The following is a 20,212-nucleotide window of genomic DNA, read 5'->3' as shown; positions in this document are numbered from 1 at the left end:
TTTACGTGTGAAAATGTTCGTTTGTTATTGTATATGAAAGTAGCTTCTTGAAATAGTATTTCCATGTATGTAAAAGTTCGTAGTATTCTCGTAAAACTATACCTATTATAGTTTCCTAAAAGTGTGTTTCGTTTGTATAATAAACCCTTAATGAAAATGCTCACATGTTATGAAAAATATAGTTTTTGTAGTGCCAAAACCGACACCCATAAATATAGTATAAGCAGAGTGTCTGATTTATATAAATACATAAATCATTTCTCATTTCAAAAGATAAAATGTTGTCGTGGTATATTCCGTTGATAAAACGCGTATAGTGAAAGTTTATATAACAGACAATAATAATCGAGTGTTTTACTTGTATTCCCCCCCTAAAAAGCATATAAAAGTACTCATAAAACATTTAAATGTGTGAATTATAGGGGTATTAACTCACTTGAAAGATCGAAGAAAAGCGAGATGATAACCGAGCAGAACTTCGACTCGAGAAAGTGGATTTCCTCGGGATCCTCGGGAATCTCAGGAGCACAAACGACCTTCGGGACTTGAGCAAAGTGATCGGGGCTTCGGGTTAGCACGGGCACAAAAAATGAGGCAAGAACGCAAGAGAAATGAGAGAAATGGTGCCCTTTCTTCGGAACCCTCGCATCCCTTTTATAGGGGCTGGGAACCGCCTCGGTACGTTGGGCGTACGCGTGTACGCTAGGCGTACGCGTGCGTCATGTATGACCAAATCCTCGACTGCCTCGGAGCTCGGATGGGATGGGTCATAGCCTCGCATAGGGCGCGACGTGGACAATCCGAGGCCAAGGCCTCGAGTACCGCGTGACTCAGCCTTCGGATAATACCGAACATTTCAATAAAAAAATATATTTATTATTTAATAAACATTGAAAATTCATATCTTCTTCATACGAACTCCGTTTTCGACGTTCTTTATATCCACGCGTAGGTGAGACCATAATCTTCAATTTTCGTTTAGATCCCATCGGCAATTTTGAAATTATTTTTATTATTTATTTTTAAAAGGTCGCGGTAAGAAAATTTCTTTAGAAATTCATAACTTCTTTATTTGACATCAGTTTTTGCCAGACTTTTTACCACTGAAATACCATTGTCGAGACCTTCGATTCTCGTTTAGGTCATTCCGGCCAAACGTTGCTCGATCTCCGATTCAAGTTTTTAGCTGTCTGTCGTTTAAGCCGAACTTGGAAAATTTCTAACTTTCTTATACGAAGTCGGATTTGGGCGTTCTTTTTACGTACGATCACGGTTTAATGACATCTAACATCATAGGTAATTTAATTAGTGATTTTTGGATGTTTTATTTTCGAAGTAAATTTTATTATGACGAACGTGGTTACAAAACTTGGCTTTTTAGGTCGTTTACATATAGTTGAAATATCGGGTTGTCACACGATCTTAGAGAAGTGCTGAATGAACCTCCTGTTGTAACTTGCTAGGCCTAAGAATTTGCGAATTTATGTGGGTGTTGTCGGGACTGCCTATCCTTCGATGGCTTTGACCTTTGAAGGACCCACATGTATTCCTTCCTGACTAACAACATAACCCAAAAAGTTCATGCTACGGAGCTAAAACTCACACTTGGAAAGTTTTGCATATAGCTTTTCAGTTCGCAGGGTTTCCAAGATTTGTTAGAGATGTTGGCCATGCTCTTCTTCTCTTCGGGTATAGACTAGAATGTCTTCAATGAAAACAATAACAAAGTTGTCGAGGAATGGTCGGCATATTCGATTCATTAGGTCCATGAATGCGGCAGGGGCATTCATTAGACCGAAGGGCATTACGATATATTCATAATGTCCGTAACAAGTTCGAAAAGCGGTTTTGGGAATATCTTCTTCCCGGACCTTGAGTTGATGGTACCCAGATCGTAGATCTATCTTAGAGATGTAACTAGCTCCTTGGAGCTGGTCAAATAGATCATCGATTCGTGAGAGTGGATAGCGATTTTTGACAGTGAGCTTGTTTAGCTCCCTATAATCGATGCACATCCTAAAAGATCCGTCCTTCTTTTTTACAAAGAGAACCGGAGCTCCCCATGGCGAGTAGCTGGGTCGGATGAATCCTTTGTCCATGAGTTCGCTGAGTTGGCTGGACAATTCCTGCATCTCAGCAGGAGCTAGTCGGTAAGGCGATTTAGCGAGGGGAGTTGCTTCTGGAACAAGATCAATTCGGAATTCAACTTATCTCTCTAGGGGTACTCCAGGAAGATCTTCAGGAAATACGTCTGGGAATTCACGTGCTACTGTGCTTGGACGTCTCAAACGTTAACCTCTTCCTTGGTTTTATCCACTATATGTGCCAGGAACGTCAAACGTTCTTTCACAGATGCTTTTGTGCCTGGACGCACGGGATGAGGTGAAGGTTCGTGCTAGGTTTGTCTTCGTAAATAACTAGGCTTTCGTGATCAGGAAGGTGAAGGCGAACGGCCTTCTCGTGACACATAATTTCAGCATGGTGGGGGCATAACTAGTCTATGCCAATAATCACATCAAATCTGCTAATGGAAACATGCATTAAGTCTATTCGGAATACGTGATGATTTAGAGTTAGGGTATATCCAATGTAGACTTCCCCAGTGGATTCGGTTTTCCCATTGGCCATTTCCACCGTAAAGGTTTCATTGGGCTTCTGGGGTTGTTGTTTTAACAAATGTTTAAACTTATTGCTCACAAAACTTCGCTCTGCTCCGGTATCAAATAGGATGCATGCATAAGTGTGGTTTAGGAGAAACGTATCGGTAACAACAATGGGATCCTAAATCGCTTCTCCCAGACCCATGGTCAGCACCCTACCTGTTCCTCCATTTCCGGGATTGTTGTTGTTGGGGCAGTTTCAACGGAAATGCCCAGTCCTTCCGCATCCATAGCAAGTGTTGCTAGGTCCTGCATTGTTGCCACCATTGTTAGTGTTGTTGCTGTTGCGGTTATTGTTGTTATTGTTTCCTGGTTGTTGGTTCTGAGGAGGGTACGTCATGTAGTACTTTGTCGTGTGCCCCTTCCGATTGCAACTGGTGCACTGCATCTCTCTGCATTCTCCATTGTGATGGAGACTGCACTTGTTACACTTGGGAAGATTACCAGAATAAGGTCTAGGAGCACTTGGAGCAGCTGAGGCTGGAGCATGTGGTGTGGATGGAACTTAAGTGGTCGCAACATTAACTGCCACTGTTTGCTGCTTCTTGGACAATTCGTAGCCTTGACGTCCCTTTCTCTTGTTGTTCCCATTCTTGCTATCATTTTCCTTCTTAGCTTCAGTCTGCACTAGCTTCTCACCCTTCTTGTTGTTGTGGTCATACAACTTCTTGGCCAATCTCTTTGCACTGTCGAAAGTTTCGGGATTTGCAGCTATCACGTTTCCTTGGATCGGGGAGGTTAGTCCCCAGATGAATCGCTCGACCTTCTTACCTTCTTAGGTAATCATGCCAGGGCACAACAAAGACAATTCGCTAAACCTTGATATGTAGGCATCTATATTAGCGTTCCGGACAGTGAGATTCCACATGTCTTGTTCCATTTTATGAATTTCACCACAAGGGCAATACTCAGCCATCAACATTTCTTTCATCTCTGTCCATGGCATGGAATTGGCTACGGGGAGTGTCATGGCTTCCACGTGTCTGTTCCACCAAGTGAGTGCTTGGTCAACGAAAGTGCATGGGGAAAACTTCACCTTCATCTCCTGAGGACAATCACATATCTTGAATACTGATTCCACCTTCTCAATCCATCGTTTCAGGGTGATCATTCCTCCAGTGTCGTTAAAAGTTCGTAGTTTGGCATTGGTGAAGTCTTTGTAGGAACATGTTTTGGTGGGTCCTTGATTCATCTCGTTGTTCGAACTTCCGACCCCTTGTCCGTTGACTCCTCCATTATTCCCTTGGTGAATTTGTGCCATTGTTGCGGTTACCGCAACAGACACAGCTGCTTGGAATGCAGCTGAGTCGACTTCGGGTGGGTTTGGCCAAGGGTTTCCGCGAGTGGGTCGTTGAGGAATCTTTATTTCATGGAACAGAAAGATGTTGAGTGTATGTGGTTTTTGTGAGGTTGTGATCCTATAGACTAGGTGCCTGGCACAAACTTAAGTATTTCTACAATTTAGCATACAATCATGGATACGTAACACATAGCAGATTATAACATTACAATAAAATATGTAAAATTTTTCATTACTATTACCCGCACTTTGATACATGAAAATTTTGCTCGAAAGAGCATACATAAGTGGTACTAGTTTGATAGCATAACGGCTCTATGAGTAGTGTAGTCACTTAAACATAGAGTTAGGGTACATAGCATAGATCCTAATGACATAGTACAAAAAACAGATACGGCTAATTCCTAATCACGGTGAGATGTGGCCAGGGGTGGTGCTGAGGAAGTGCATGCTCCCTGAAGACTAGCCACCTGTCGTTCTGTGTCCCGGAGTCGGGACTCCCACCTCAACTGGCTCATGTGGAACTCTCGAAGGACGTCTCGTGTCTCCTGCCCTGCACGCTTGACCCTAGTCCACATCTGACGTACCTGGTCGGCAGTGCTCTGAGCTAGATCGCCGGTGTTCCGTAATCATCTCACCATGACCGGAAGGGCTCGATCAGCCGGTACTCCATCCCTCAGGTCAAATAACTCACGTGTCATGCCGAATGGGGGGTCGCTTTCCCTACTATCTGCTCCACCTCCGAAGATCAATACCCCAGGGGGGTGTAGGACCAGTGGGGCCCACCTGGTAAACGGGCACCCTAATCGGGTAAGGGGGTTGATGACTTCGGACACCGCGTCGAAATCACCTCCTTTGTTATCGTTGGGTTCCTCCTTGAGGCTTCCTCAGGCTCTTCTTCCAGCCATCCGTTATTTCCCTGGTTAAGGAAGTAAGGATCTCCGGGGTGATGGAAACCAGCCATGCTGTCTGCGAGAGTGTGTGAATATGCTAACATTATTCCTAAGACGCTACAACTATTGTATAGATTGAATGGATGTTCTCTTCTTGGTGATAAAGGGGTATGTTTTTAGGTTCCCTAGTCATCACGATTTCCTCAGGACATGTGATAGTTGTACCTTGGAGGAAATGTAGTTGATCAGGCCACATCCACTCCTTGATACGACTAAGAACAGTCCTAGCTTAACCGAGATACTAGCGTTATCTTGTTTGGTTCGGTATTATGTTCTTTTTCCTAATACAAGTAAGGGTGTTTTTATTGTTATGTTTTATTTGTTTTGTTTAGAGTTGTGTTAGTCCCTCTTTTTGGTTTATAGTTGCATATCAAAGTGTGGTTAGATATGCTAGTTCACTATAAACAGAGCTCTGATACCAACCTGTTACACTCCCGAACCGAATGGCGGAAACATCTGAGGGCTCTTGTGACTCAAATTGAATACCACCACAATGAATATACATGAATCATAACACAAATCATCACCATGAATTGGAATATTACAACTGTTATTGTTTACATTCAGTACATTGTTTTAAACATTACAATTCCATAACATAGACTGTCTGATAGATAATTTAAGCAAAACACCATGACATTTCCTGATACTTATTCTTCGGCTTACCTGTTACCTGAGAATACAAGTTATTTTGTAAAAACATCAACATATGAAATGTTGGTCAGTTCATAAGTAAGGTTATGGAAAAATGATTTTTGTGAAGTTTCAAAAACCCAGAAAATCCGATATTTTCTGAAAAGAGTATTTGTTTATAAAAAGTGTGAAGATCCGTAAATATGCTTGTCGATTTTGAAAACATGTATAATTGTTGAACTTTTTATACATCACATAGGTGAAAATGTTGAACTTTCTGGGAAAACTCGATGTTTTCCCAATACGCAAATTACATTACTTGTTTATTGTTATACCGATACGACGAATGTTTTTGATTACCCACGTGACATTGGATTAACTAGGGTTTGTGAGTTGTTACAATCACGCATCAATGAAAATGACTACTTTATAACTACAGGTTACGAACGATCCTTAAGGCATCGTCCGTACTACTCACATAATCCAACCACCCTGACTTCTCTTAATTAACGCCACAAATCTGTTTACTTGAATTCTCATAAGTCGGTCAACCGAGGAGAAAGGAGGGTACGAAGCCCACTTTATTTCCATAAGTTATTCAAGGCTATCGGGAATGCGAAAAGCACTTGGGCCAACTCACATTTAACTTCTCGACCTCACTAGCAGTAATAATGGACCATTAGGGCCCAATAGCACAATAGAGTTATTCAAAGTCCTTTTACATTTAATTGGGTCATAGGAGGCCCATTCACATGTAAGTGCGTTCCCTTCGGGTCCAAAGATCAGGTTATTGGGCTAGCAAGGCTGAACAAGCATGATTTGAAACTTTCAAGCCCAAAGTTTGAATGTTGACTCATCATAGTTATTGCGTGTTTGTTGAAATACTTTGGTTTATTGATTTTTGTTTTGTTATTGATTAAAGACCGAATCAATTCGTTTTGTAACAATATTTGTTATTGAGAGTGAATTTGTTTTCCCGTTTTGTCGGTAGTCATGGATCATGTATTTTATCTTAGTGAATTAATTTGTTTAAAAGTAAGATTTTTACCTTTTTCACAACCTTTCTTTTATAAAAATAGCACTTTTAGTCCTTTATATAAACGAATTTCATTTTAGTCCTTAAAACATTATTTTGACACTTTCGTGTCATAAACTTGTTGAAAAGACACTTTTAACCCAAATTTATTTTGTAAAATGCTTTATCCCTTCCAGAATGATGTTTTCTCGGTTAAAACCCCTAGTTACGCAACTTTTACAGTTTTGGCCCAAAATAGAAAAATTTTACAATTTTGATCCTTTTTGAATTTGAAAAGCATTTTTGACCTTTGAAATTGTTTTAATACACTTCAGATCCCCTGTCTTATAGAAAATTGCATTTTCAGCCCCTCAAACTTAGAAATCTAGCATTTTGAGGCTTATTGGGCCGAAGAGCCCAAATCTAGGCCATTAGGTTCAAAATTTACACTTTAAGTCCCTTAAAAATGTTGTGTTCAGAAAAATTATTATAAAATCTGTTTGGAACCTTTTGAGCCTCCAGAAACTATAGATTTGTCGGTTTTTACCCTAAGTTTTGTATTTTTGACATTTGAAGCCCTAAAATGTGTTTTATGTTAGGATATGTTCACCCTAACCTCATAAAATTTTTTTGTTGACTTGATTAGTGTATAATAACTTAAGATATGTTTATTTCCATTCTCATGCCTTAGATTTTGGTTTTTACACACTTTTTGATAACATATTCATCACAAAACACATGATATCACACACATACATGCATCCAATCACACATAGCATACATTTACACATAGATCTACACATTTACTTGTATTATCCCCCATAAAACTCATAAAAACCAAAAAGGAAGGGGTATGAAACTCACCTTGGGTATGGTTTCGGTTTTGGAAGGAAGAGATGAAGAAGAATTCGATCCTAGCAACCTTTCTTGGAGGATCTCAAACTTGGATGCTTCTAAGGTGCAAGATCATGAGTTTGAATGAATTAAGAGATGATTCTTGAATGAAAGGTGTGACAACCCGAAGTTTAACCCGTTGCTGTAACCGTTTCCGTTAATAAGGATTATTTTTATTTAAAAATCTTTCCGTTATCTTTTGATCAATTTAATTTTATTTTGACTTCTAGTGTTGGAAAACATTAGAAAAATGTTAAAATATTCATTTTAAAAATTAAAATTCCGACCAACTTGAGTTACGGCAAAATTTACCCGGTGCGACCACAAGCACCGTCTAACGGCAGTATCGAGTACAATTCCACCGGGCCACAAACTCAACCCCTATATAAAGGATTGAGTGACATCATTTTGAGGCTTTTTCCCTCTCTCTAAAAACTTTATCTCTCTACACTCTCTTTCTAGAACTCGAAATTGACTCAAAACCCCATTTCAAGCATCATTTGATAAGAAATCCATCCTAAACTTGTTATCTAACATAATTGGTTTGCAAATTCATGTTGGAATCACCGAAAACACATATGAACATATGTTTATGGTCTAAGAACCCTCGTTAGGCCGTGAACACCTCATATGAGGGTTTTGAAGCCTCAAAACCCCTCCAAAACACTTCTAGGGCCTAGATTCGACCTAGAAACTTGCATGCATGGAATAAGGACCCAAAAATCATGAAATTTGATGTATGAACATGAGTTTACTGCCCAAGAACCTTATTGGACCATAAACCCCCATGCATGAACCATAAACACCTCTTAAGGTGTTAAAAATGCCCTTAAACACCACCACAAGCTTCCAAACGTGTCTAGGACCTTCTACTTCATCATTTGAAGCACCAAATCATACAAGAAGGGACCAAACATGATTTTATAGTTCAAGAACATGATTGGACCGCAAACCCTCAATCTTAGACCTTAAACACCATTTTGGGTGTTAGTTTGCCGCTAAACACCTTCAATGAACTTCCATGAGTGCATATAACCGTATAACCCTTCAAGAAATGCACCAAAACATCCATAAATGAGAAAAACTAGAGTTTACGGTCCAAGAACATTCTTATACCGTAAAATCATCTTCTTAGACCATAAACTCTTCAAATGGGTGTTTAAGTGCCCTTATCACCTTAAATGACTTGTAAGTTTGACTATAATCACATGTGATTAACCTACAAACACCAACACCCATTGATCTTGGACAAACATGAGTTTACGGAAGTAAACTCTTGAGTTTAAGGTAGTAAAATCCCCAAGAACATCTCCTTAGACCTTAAACTCATTTCCCAAGGCCATTTCAAATCCCGATCACTTCCTAAGCCATGAAATCGACCCTAGAACCTTCCCGTGTGCATTGTATGACCATTTGGCATCCAAGAACCCACCACCCATGAGTTTATGGCCGTAAACTCATGGGGAATGAGTCATTAGAACCGTAAACCCTCTTATGAGTTTACTCTTGAGGAGTAAACTCCATATCCGAGCCTTATACGTCCCTAGATGTCACCCGGGTCACTCCAAACACTTGATTTGAGGTGTTTTTGCGTCTTGGAGTGTATAATCATATCTAATTAGTGATTTAAAGTCTAATTAAATACATTTTCGTATCATTTCATATTACATAGGAACCTCACGCGTTATCAAGCCCCAAACCGATACTTAGCGTCCAATCTGACACGCTTCTCGACCGGTGAGTTCATACCCCTACCCTTTTTCAATGGTTTTTAAATGTTTTCAGGGGGGAATACAAGCAAAAGTATAATGATACCTTGTACTTAAATTCATTATTTCATTTTAAATGGTTTCATAATTCTCACACTTTTAAGAATTGAAAACTTACTTACAAACTGTTTTAACTCGCAGAGTTGTTTGTTCAAACCGATTTTCAATTCGTATTATATACTGGTATGTTGTATACTTTACAATTGATTGTTCACACTTATATTGATTGAGATTATAAATCATATGTAAAGTATGTAATAAAATACCCTAGGCACCAGTATAAAAGACAGACACCATTAGGAAACATAAATCAATCGTAATGTCCTTACTAACACACCTAGGCTCGAGTGTAAAGGACAGATACCTTTAGAATACATAAAACATTGTAATGTCCTTAATAAAACACCTAGGCTCGAGTGTAAAGGACATGATCCATTAGAACTTAGATAGTCATAGATACTACTTCCCTAGGCACGAGAAGTAAAGGGAAATCTTAAAGGTTGGAGACACGTCCTTTGTAACACTTCCTTGGCTCGAGAGAGTGGAGGACTACCCCTGTAACCAGAATCTTTGAACGTAGGAGAGCGTGGCTTGAGTGTGTAGATTTATATGGGACTGACAATCCCACACCTGGCTGCTAGCTACAGCCGAACCGAAAGGTTCAAGGGTGACGAAAGTCATAAAGGATATTGGCCCTGGCCCAAGTCATATCTAGTCTGAAGTGTGGTTAAGGACTCGCAATCAAGATTATTAAGGCTTTACACTTATTTATTAGTTTTATGTACGTAATAAAACTAATGTACATTTGAACATAATCGGAATCAGTAACAGTTCACACACACACATATTTAGGAAAAACATGGGGTTTTCCTGCGGATAACATTGATCATAATCGGAATCGGTAACAGTTCACACAGACACGTTCAGGAAAACATGGGGTTTTCCTGGGGATAGCATTGATCATAATCGGAATCGGTAACAGTTCACACACACACATTCAGGAAAAAATGGGGTTTTCCTGGGGATAACATTGATCATAATCGGAATCGGTAATAGTTCACACATACACACACACATTCAGGAAAACATGGGGTTTTCCTGGGGATAACATTAAACATAACCACGTTTTACAGAATACATCTTTTATGTTGATAACCAACATTTAGGAAAGTATGGGACTTTCCTGGGGAATGCTTACATAACTAGAAAAGTGTAATAAACTGGATAACTTTACATCTTTCACAATCGGTAACACATAATCAGGAAAGTATGGGACTTTTCTGAGAATACATTGGTACATAACCAGAACAATATATCGAACCAGATAACCTAACAGTACATTTTTGCAAGAGTAAACGTGTTTTCAGTGTACAACTTTACTTTACATGTTGAGAAACAATAACCAATCTTTTTAAGAAAATATGGGATTTTCTTGGTTAACCACTTTTTCAGGAAACCAAAGGAACTCGTTCTTTTCATAAAACAAAACGCTTATGAACTCACCAGCTTTATGCTGATTTTTAAACCGCTTGTATTCTCAGGTCCGCGTTAGAGAGGTATCCGACGATCCCTTTTGGCGAAGGCGGAGTGCGTAGAAGACTCGTCTCATTTTGTTCATATATACTATGTATCACACTTGTACAATTTACTTTTGAAACAAATGTAAACTTTTATATATGTAATGTAATGGTTGTTTACTTTGCTTACTATGCACATTGGTTTGATACTCAACATGGAGTCCGCCCCAGAAATGTTTCCGCCTTCGATTTTCGGGGTGTGAGAAAAGGAAATAGCTAGATTATGGATCTAACATCAACTTACCTTAGATGATGTGTTTATGGGTTAAATCTCCCTGAAAGCTTCCTTAATCTCGAAAATATGGAGAGGAGTGGAGAGAGTTTTCTTGAGAGAATTGTGAGTGAAGTGTGTGTGTGTGTGTGTGTGTTTGTTTGGATTCGGCCGAGAGGGAGAGAGGGAGAAGAAGAGAGAGTGAGCTTGCGTGGAAAGATGTGAAGTGCATGGATGTTTGAAGTGTAATGCCTAGTTATCCCCCATACAAAAATGATGTGGCATGCATGAAGTCAACTCTTCCCTTTCTCTTTGGCTTGGACCGAGATTTGGAGAGAAAAAAGAAGGAATTGGGCCCTTAAATGCCTAACTCCAAATCATAGCTAATTTAGATAACTATTGGCCCAAAATAAATCAAGTAATGACTTTTGTTATGACCCATTAGGGCTAATTAGGTTAGTAATGGCCCAATGAGGTTCATTTAAATATTTTGTTTCATTCTAGGCCTAATATGGCCCAAAATATTAAAATAAATGAAAGTGGATCCAATTAGAACCCATTCAAGAGCTCTAAGCGCATGATATTCTAATTGGAAGCTTATTGGTCCATTGGGCCCAATAAGGAAGTCCTAGTCCAAAATGGACTTAAACAAGGACTTCTAGGGTTTCCAATTATTTGTTGACTATTTGTAGTGCTTGTATGAAGTGTTTGATTGAAATTCTGTTGTCATAGAGAAAGAATCATGCATGCTTTCTTGTTTTTGATTCATAGTTGATATAAGTGTTGTAGTTACAAGGCACCAAAAATTTCTAATTGTGACGCATAAAGTTAGAACCATCGAATATGACCCTCCCACATAGGTTCATGAGGGAAAAGGATCCTGTAGGGTTTGAGCCAGAAGTAGTGTTGTTGGAAGACATCTGAAATGTAATATTAAGGCTACGATCCAATCACAATATATCATAATATATCATAATTTAGAAGGGAAATGGAGCCTGTAAAGAGAGTCCTTAATAAAACACCAAAATATAATATTAAGGCTACGATCCAATCACAATATATCATAATTTAGAAGAGGTATGCCGCATTCTAAGCTATAACATATTTGAAAGGTAGGTGAATGACGATTTACCAATTTCCACTATGAAAAACGAAATATAAATATTAGGATTTTAATTGGTTCTTAGAAATTCCTAGATACTTTTTGAGATTCAATGAACTTTTCAAAGGCATGTTTCAATCTCAAGTGTGCCCTCCGTTTTTTGTGACTAGGATAATGAGGATCACAAAACGAGGTGTGAAGTAACCATGCAAATTACTTGGTACCCTTAAAGTTCATCTCCCAATCGATGTGTCGGTTAACCACACACGCTCCACCGATACTATGATAAACCTTAAGTCACCCTTTACCTACCTTGTTAAGTCCAAGTTAGTGTGCAGGTTAACCACACACGCTCCACCAACGACTTATATAAAATGTAAAGTGTAATTTCATGGATTAGCACCTTATTCATATTTTCCTAACGTAACTAAGATTGGGAATTTAATAAAACATTTAGTTACTTTATAATATTCATCATACTTTTAATGAGAATTTATAAGTCCTTGTCATACCAGTTCGACTAATAACCCTCCATCGATCAAGGAAGCGGTGGGTGAGAATGGACACCCATTAAGCTTCCATTTTATAGGCAACAACCTTATACACCCCCCCCCCCCCCACACCCTTATAGACCGACTTCGTGAATGAGACCTACTAATGGTAAGACGACTTGCTCATATATATATATATATATATATATATATATATATATATATATATATATATATATATATATATATATATATATAGTATAAGGGTTGATTTTTAAATTAAAAAAATCTAGGGGTTGGAACTAAAGTTTATTAAGTGACGTTATATGTTCCAAAACATGAGGGCAAGTTTTGTAACTTTACAAAACCTTTCAAATTCATAAGTTATGAGTTATTAAAATGAAGACTCTTCATTTTATAACTTATGTATTCTTTTAATAGTTTTTAACACAAAGAGACTTTGGTTATCCATAACTTGAGGACAAGTTATGGACTCCATTAAAACACATAATGATGATGAATTAATCATTTAAACAAGTAATCCCTATGATCTATCAAAAAAAACTCATAAGAGCATGAATATGAATATCAAAGTTTCAAGAACATATGAACACATAAAATCATGAAAAATTGATATTAGCCATTGTAAATGGATTAGAACACCCATTACACCATCTAAAACAAGTTACACATCACCAAAATAGTTTAGGGTAATGTTTCTAGTCCATTTCCAGCAGCAAAAATCGAAATTCTGCACCCTGCATGGCCAACTCGACGAGTACATGAACTGACTCGCCTAGTTGGATGCATAAATAATAATTTTTGGATATCTATGGAAATTTTCTTTTGACTATGTATAAGTTTCTTCTATTGTGTTTTTGGATTACAATTTTTTAGTATAGTTGGTTATTTATTTAGGGTTGTGTTGCTTTATGAAACACACACATGCATGACTACTAAATCACATTATGTAGATTACAAAATGTTACATTCTTGATGATATAATATGTGCTTATTCTTAACATTTCCATTTTAGTGTGCAATGTGAACCGTAAATAAGGGAAACGAAAACGGTGTCGATTCCCAGAACCCGATAGATATAGAAAAAGGTATGTCGTTTATATTAGTATATATTTTCATTTATAATATATGACTATTTATCAAAATAACATATTTGTAGAAAATCAAAAAAGATAAAATAGAAACTATTATGCACGAAAAAAGGAAAAAAACAAAATGGGAAGGATAGCTAACGGTGAAGGATGTAGTCAACCTACAACACTCACAAGTTGCACTAAAATGGAGACAAACGAAACACATATCAACAAAGATTCCACTATGAGTGTTATAAGTGTAGCTCAGACGATGAGTACTTATAATAAAGAATATTATCAACGAAGAAAGGAACAAACTATGATGGAAAAAAGAAGAGTATACGCCTTTCAGGAGGATCCATATGATTTTGTTTACAAAAACATCTGTATGGAACATCGTATATTAAAGGCTCAAAACCCTTGTGTTTATTGTGGTGCAAAGCGACTACAACATGAATTCCATACCTTTTGTTGCATCAGTGGGTAGACAAAACTGGCATACTCCCCTATTCCCACACAATTGCACAAACTCTTCAAAAGGCAAGAGCAGCTGGAAGAATGCTTCAGGTACAATATAAAGGTGTATAACTCAAACTTCTCTTTCGTATCAATGGGTGTAAAGGTGGATGAAGACTTGGCCAATATGACTTCTGGAGTTTACACTTTTTGTTCTCACAGAACACTCTATCATAATATCGATCAGTTAATTTCAAGGGATGGGAAATCAAGGTATTTACAGTTGTATTTTTATGATGGTGAAGCTGAAATATCATAGAGATCCTCCCGGAAGAATGTTGATAGAAGAATAATTCAAAAACTAACATGTATTCTTGCTTCGAATCCGTACGTTAGAACATTTAAACGTCTTTCTGATCTACGACCGCTTGATAAATATATATTGACTTTGAATGCATCGGTGGAACTTGACCAAAGGGTGTACAATAAGTTGACCACATCTGAGGTGTGAATATTAGCATTTATCTTTATTGAACTACACCTTTGCATAGGTTGCTGGTATTTGGGTTGAAGGAAATGACAACATCACTGCATATAAAACAAGTATTATTGTCTATGGGAGGTCTAACTATAGTACTGAAATTCAACCTCACTTTGGTTGTTATGATCCTTTGTCGTATCCTTTATTCTTTCCTAATGGTGAGTCTGGATGGCATCCTAAAATACCAAGATATGGGGTCGCCATGGATGAAATTCATAGTGACAATGAAGACAATGATGATGGCTTAGAAGCTACGCCTTTAACATTCTTCTAAATATTTAAAACATGTAACATATATCGCTTTAAATATATGGATATTAAATTTATATTTTTCACATAAATTATGGTATCACAGAATATACTTCAAAAAAAGGCGGAAATACTGTATGTATGCGGGAGTACTATTGTTATAAGTTCCAGATACGATCGAATGATAATGTGATTTTGATGGGAGGGAGATTTTTCTAGCAGTTTGCAGTAGATACCTATATAAAGATTGAGACTACACGTTTGGTTTTTGTTGAAAAGAACCAAACCAAAATTAGGGCCAATTTATACCAGGGCATTGTTGATTGCTTCAATGTCGGTGACGCTCAACCAAGTAGGGTTGGACAAAGAGTTGTGTTACCTGCAAGTTTCATTGGAGGTCCATGTGACATGCGACGAAGATTTATGGATGCCATGGCTTTAGTTCAAGATGATGGGATGCCTGATATATTTCTTACAATGACGTGCAACCCAAAATGGAAAGAAATCGATGATGAGTTATTGCCTGGACAGTCAGCTCAAGATCGATCGAACCTTATGGTAAGAGTTTTTCATGTTATGTTAGAGGATCTCAAGGTACAATTATTACAGAGACATATAATCGGTGTGGTGGGGTCATATGTGTATGTGATAGAGTTTCAAAAGCATGGATTGCCACATGCACATTTCCTCTGAATAATGACACCTGGATATAAGATGAATATGATGGGTTTTGAGCATTCTAACACTTCCTAAGTGTACATGCAACCCTAATAACCTTGGATCTATGTTTTTCTAATAATCATGCAAAGTTGAATTCTAAGGTTATATTCTTATCTAGCGTACATGGGGAACAATTTTTAACTTGAATGAAAGATATAATAACGTACCTTGTTGTTGCTTATGTTCCTTTAAACCTTATGAGCCTAGCACCCCAAGTGTGATGCGTCAATGCTTCACACAACACCAAATGCTTTTGGAACGACTTTAGAGAGAATACACACTTCTAAAATCGGCCTAGCCCTCTTGTTTCTTGTCTGTAGCCAATTTTGGTGGAGAATATGTTCTTTATATAGTGTTGACACTTCTAGAGTTACACCATGTAAACCCTAATATGTCATGGCTTTTCATTTCCATGACCCATGGGTTTGTAACTCCTATGGAGCATCCATGGATCATCCTATGGGTGGAACACAACTTGATAATCCATGGAGCCTCTTAGTTCTAACCGGGCCCGGTACATAAGTCAAAACAAAATCATCGAGGGGCCCAGATATCAACTTCTAATCCAAGATGGAACAGATAAACTTTGACTCATATGTTTGTTCTACTACTCATTGAATTATACACAAAGGCACGTTTTATAACATCAAGGTACCAATGTGTTTACGTACAATCAATGCATAACCAACTTACAAGTAACAAATCATATCTCTAGGTTTGTAGACTTATATGATATTACTGTCTCATGATCACTCGAGATAAATTCCATGAAGTGATTCCAGTGAGCGTGGATTGAGTCCAATGCTCAGAACTTATGAGCACTCATGATTCTTGTAGCCATGTCCCACACCTTAGACCTCTACAACCAATCACGACAGTCTTGATTCATACCTACTTCCGACATATGACCGACGGTGGAGGTTTGAATAATATGATATACCAAAGATAATTATTCTGGAAGTCAAAACATGAGAAAGAAATATAGTAAACGATCAACAAGAGATAGCAACAATTTACTCATAAATAAAACACCTTTTATTTATCATCTAATGTCAATTAAACTTTACAAATTTCAAGGTTATCTAACTACTAATCTAATATCATCCTTCAGCCCTATGCTCTGAGCATGCTGGAGATGCTTAACCCATGTCAGTCCCTTCGTGAGGGGATTTGTTGGATTCTCATCTGATGATACCCTTTTTGCCATGAGGAGTCCTTCTTCTATTCGATGTTTGATGAAATGGTATTTTCTGTCGATGTGTCTAGATCTCCCGTGATCCCTTGGTTCCTTGGCTAAGGCAACATCACTTTCATTATCACATAAAATTTCCGTTGGCTCCTTAATAGTTAGTACAACTCCAAGGTCTCCAATGAAGTTCTTCAGTCATATCGCCTCCTTCACTGCCACGCTAGCTACTATATACTCTGATTCGCAAGTTGAATCCGCCACTGTCTCTTGCTTGGAACTCTTCCAAGAAATTGCTCCTCCGTTTAGGTTAAAGACCCAGCCTGACTGAGAGCGGAAATTATCCGTATCATTCTGAAAGCTAGCATCAGTATACCCTACAACTCTCAAGTTTTCACTCCCACCGAGGGTAAGGACCCAGTCCTTAGTCCTTCGTAGGTACTTGAGGATATTCTTTACTGCAATCCAGTCTGCCTTGCTAGGGTTCCCATGATACCTGCTAACCATGCTCAAGGAAAAGGCTACATCAGGTCGAGTACACATCATAGCATACATGATTGACCCTATAGCTGAAGCATAAAGTATTCGACTCATTTCTGCTATCTCAACCTCAGTACTAGGGCTTTGTGTCTTACTCAATCTGGCATTACTCTGGATGGGTAACTGTCCTTTCTTGGAGTCCTGCAGGCTGAATCTCTTCAGCACCATATCCAAGTAGGTACTCTGACTAAGTCTAATTAGTCTTATACTCCGGTCTCTCAAGATCCTTATCCCTAGAATATAGGCAGCTTCTCCTAGGACCTTCATAGAGAAACACTTCCCAAGCCAGGACTTAACTTCCTACAGAGTTGGGATGTCATTTCGTATAAGTAGTATGTCATCCACATACAATAACAAAAAGCTAACTATACTCCCACTAGCCTTGACATATACAGAAGAATCATCTTCACTCTAGAAAATCCAAATTCCTTAACTTTGTCATCAAAGCAAAGATTCCATCTATGAAGTGCTTGCTTTAACCCATTAATGGATTTCTCAAGCTTACACACTATATTAGTGTACTTTGTGTTGACAAAACGCTCTAGCTGACTCATGTAAACATCCTCAACCAACTTACTATTAATGAAAGCGGTTTTGACATCCATTTTCCATATTTCATAGTCATGAAATGCGACTATGGCTAACAGAACCCTAAAAGACTTAATCTTGGCCACTAGAGAAAAGGTCTCATCATAATCAACTCCTGGAGTTTGTGAGAAACCCTTTGCAATCAGTCGTGCCTGATAAGTGTGTACATTACCATCCATGTTGGTCTTCTTCTTGAAGATCCATTTGCACCCTACAGTCTTACGACCTGGTACATTCTCAAGCAAGTTCTAAACTTGATTGTCATACATGGATTGTATCTCGTTGTCCATTGCCTCTTTCCACTTGGCTGACGCAGGGCCTGCCATGGCTTCTGCGTAATTGTTAGGTTCATCCAGACCTATCAGTGTCTCATCACTGATAAGTGTATCACCTTCCGCAGTAATATGGAATCCATAGTAATGCCCAGGTGCATTCCTAACCCTTGTGGAAAGCCTCAGAGGTACATACATGTCAATTGGATCAATAGGAGTTTCCTCCTCAAGTTGAGTGCTAGGGTTTGAAGTTCCTTCACCACTTGACTCTTGAATTTCTTCAAGGTCAACTTTCCTCCCACTGTTTCCTTGGCTTATGAACTCCGTATATCTCGAAAGAATTCCATCCTAGCTACAAAGACCACATTTTCACTAGGTCTGTAGAAGAGGTAACCAGAGGATTATTGTGGGTAGCCGATGAAAAATACAACTCTCGCTTTGAGGTTCGAGGTTTTCATGAGTCTAGTGTCTCACGAAATCCTCGCAACCCTAAATATTGATGTGGTCTACTTTGGGTACTTTACCAATCCAAATCTCATGAGGACTTTTGGCAACTTTATTTGTAGGGACCATATTAAGGATATGGGCGACAGTCTCCAAGGCATACCCCCAAAATGAGATTGGTAGCGAAGCTCGACTCATCATGGAACGAACCAATGTCAACAAGGTTCGATTATGCCTCTCAGCTACACCATTCAACTACGGTGTCCTGGGAGGTGTCAATTGTGAGAACATCCCACATTCCCTAAGCTAGTCGAGGAACTGTAAACTAAGATACTCACCACCTCAATCGGATCGAAGCATCTTAATGTTTTCGCTCAATTGATTCTTGACTTCCTGTTTAAACTCTTTAAACCTTTCGAAAGTCTCTGACTTATACTTGATTAAGTAGACATATCCATATCTACTGTAATCATCAGTAAAAGTTAAATAATAATAAGTAGCATCCCTTGAGGCATGTTTGAAGGGCCTACACACATCTGTGTGTAGAAGATCCAACAAACCCTCACCCCTCTCACAAGAACCTATGAAGGGTGACTTTGTCATTTTCCAAGTAAGCATGATTCGCAACTATCATCTGACTTTAGGTCAAATGAATCCAAGACTCCATCCTTTTGAAGTTAGCCTATGCGTTTCTTGCTTATATGTCCAAGACGATAGTGACATAATGATGCTTTATCCAAGTTATTATCATTAACAAAATCAATACACAATACATTATTTCCTAAGTTATCAACCACAGATACAGTTTCATACACACCATCAAAAGGTAATGCTTTAAAATAAAGAACATTATTAAAGAAAGCATTAATCGAACCAACTTCATGATCAAATAAGAAGGTAAATCCTTGTTTATACAATGCATGAAAGGAAATAATGTTTCTTGCCATTTCTGGAGAATAACAGCATTTGTTCAAGTCTAAACTAAACCCACTACTTAGTGATAAAGCATAAACTCCAATCTTGGTGACAGGTAGAGCTTTCCTATTCCCCATGATTAAGTTTATTCTTCCTGCTCCACATTCTCACTTCTTCTTAGTCCCTGCAAATTAGAACAGATATGAACACCACAACTTGTATCGAGGACCCAAGAGTTAGAATGGGGTGAGTTATTATATAAGATAATGTAAATACCTGCATGGTTGGGTTTAACTTTCCCATCCTTCACATCTTGCTGGTACTTGGGGCAGTTCCGCTTCCAATGTGACTTTTCATGGCAATAGAAGCATTCAGCCTCTTTTGGGTCAGAAAAAAGGAGTGATGAAACCTTTCTTGGTTCCACTTGAAGAAGAGCCATCAAGGGTCCTAGCCTTGGTACCCTTCGAAGAGCTCTTCCTCTTCTTCCCTTGACTTTTTCCGATTGCCAAAACTGCAGCGGAGTTTGGAGTAGGAGTGTTAACAACCGACTTCCCTTAAGACCTGTTTCTGCGGTCTTCAGAAGTCCCTGAAGTTTGTTGAGT

This window comes from Lactuca saligna, chromosome 1, assembly GCF_052625555.1.
Source record: "Lactuca saligna cultivar CGN05327 chromosome 1, ASM5262555v1, whole genome shotgun sequence".
Classification (NCBI taxonomy): domain Eukaryota; kingdom Viridiplantae; phylum Streptophyta; class Magnoliopsida; order Asterales; family Asteraceae; genus Lactuca; species Lactuca saligna.
Note: the sequence above shows the minus strand (reverse complement) of the source record.